A 2,347-nucleotide genomic window follows, 5' to 3' on the forward strand; every position below is an offset into this window, starting at 1 on the left:
GAGCAGCATCCCTTTGATCTCGAAAATTTGTGTAAAAAATTTTGGCCCTCTCTTCATACAAGAGAAGTCTGAATTTTTTCTTTTTCTTTCATGGGGTATTTACCATACTGTACTTTATTATAAAATTTGGGTTGGTATCATACAATATCATATTATGTATATATCTATACATATATCTATATATATCTATATCTATATATCTTAGGCATTTCTGAGTTTCTAAACTTTCATATGTCATCCAAGGTTTCTGCAAAACTCCCCCAAAATTCCCATTTAATTTCTTACACCAGCCTGTGATCTATTGAAACCACGATGGGGAATATCAAGATGTGGAAGGGACAACTGTTGCCTCCATCATCAATGATGGAAGACAATTACATTTTCTCAACTCCTCCAATAGCAAAATTTTCATCTAATGACTGACAATTGCCTGGCTCCATTTTACCCAGATCTATGACATGTCCTCATCTCCATCTTAAAAGGGAAATGCTACTGATAGGTGGGCCCTAAGCTAAGCATGAGGACACTGAAAGAAGGAAGGGGAAGGGGGCAGCTCAGTATCTCTCCCTAAGGCTGGAGCTTCATGCTTCTTTTTGAGAGGTGAAGAAAAGGACAGGTGGAAAAAAAGACAAACAAGCAGCAGGTGTTAGTGCATAACATTTGTATTTAGCTTAGAAAGAACCATTAGCATCCTGAACAACTGGAGAAATCCTAGGAAGAAAACGACAATAGAAAAGCCAGTAATAAAAACACAGGTTATGGGGCTACACGGAGACTTGGAATTAAAAGGACAAAGTCCAATTACCTAAATAGTAGAGGAGTTAGAGCCCCATTAGATGAATCACAAATGCATGGAGGAGAATAGTAATGAACAGCTTAATTCTATTATTAAAAAAATCTCAAACCTATAACTCAACTAAGACCATGTTGTGAAAAGATCATCAGCATTACTGTTAAAAGCATTTATTGAATGCACAGCACCACACTGAGTGGATGAAGATTGTGCAGAGAGAGTTAAACAGAAGAGCTGCTATTTCTATATGTTTTATTTTTATATAAATTTAAAAAGCACTTTCCTCACACTGGCATTATAAGGTAAGTCATAGAAATACTGCTAATCCCATTATAGGGAAGCTAAGTGGTGCAGCAGATAGCATACTGGGCCTGGGGTCAGGAAGACTCTTCTTCCTGAGTTCAAATCTGGCCTTTAGACACTTACTAGCTGTGTGACCCTAAGGCAAGTCACTTAACCTTGTTTGACTCAATTTCCTCATCTGTCAAATGAGCTGGAGAAAAAAAAAAGGCAAACCAATCCAGTATCTTTCTTAAGAAGATCCCCAAATACAGTCATGAAGAACCAGACACAATGGAAAAATGATTGAACAACAATCCCATTTCATTCATTCATTTATTTATTTTAGGCAATTGGGGTTAAGTGACTTGCCCAGGGTCACACAGCTAGTACGTGTCAAGTGTTTGGTCTGGGACCGGATTTGAACTCAGGTCCTCCTGATTTCAGGGCCACTGCTCAATCCACTGTTCCACCTAGCTGATCCGCAACAATCCCAATATGATAAGGAAATATTAACTCATTCCACAACCATATATTAAGCTGTCATTATATACAAGGCATTGTACCAGGCTGAGATACAAAGACAAAAACCAAAAACAGTTCCTGTTTGTAAGAAGTTTACTGAGAGTAAAACATAGACACTGATAAGTAAATGGAAGATAACTTGAGGAACAGGAGAGCAGTGCTGTATGAGAGACTCAGGCAAGTCCATAGGTTGTGCAAAGAGCCTGGACAGATACAGAGTGGGGCTTTTAGTAGCTGATTTGAAAAACCAGGAAAGCAGCAGAGGCAATGGCTGTGCCTCCATCACCAGGAGGCTTCATTTCCTAGTCCCTTATTTGCATAAGACCAATAGGAAAAACTTTCTGAGTTAAAACTCAGAAACCTTGAAAACCAAAGCTCTATAGTGATTATTGGGGCTAATAGCCTGTATAGTCATAGCCTTCAAGGATGAAGTTTCGGGAAACATACTGGCTGGTGACTATATGTGAAAAGTGGTTTCCTACAGAGGCAACCCAGCCCTGAAACAGTAAAAGATGACAGAAAATAAGAGACTATAACTCTCCACAATGTTATTGGAGGGAAGGGAAGGGAAGGGAAGGGAAGGGAAGGGAAGGATTGGATTGGATTGGATTGGATTGGACTGGACTGAACTGAACTGGACTGGACTGGACTAGACTTGTCTCCTCCTCCTCCTGCGGTCTCTCTCTTTCTCCTGTCTCTGTCTTCCTCCTGTCTCTCTATACCTGTTTCACATTCCCTGAATGTACTCCC

Source organism: Phascolarctos cinereus, unplaced genomic scaffold (assembly GCF_003287225.1).
Source record: "Phascolarctos cinereus isolate Bilbo 61053 unplaced genomic scaffold, phaCin_HiC Scaffold_4;HRSCAF=312, whole genome shotgun sequence".
NCBI classification, from domain to species: domain Eukaryota; kingdom Metazoa; phylum Chordata; class Mammalia; order Diprotodontia; family Phascolarctidae; genus Phascolarctos; species Phascolarctos cinereus.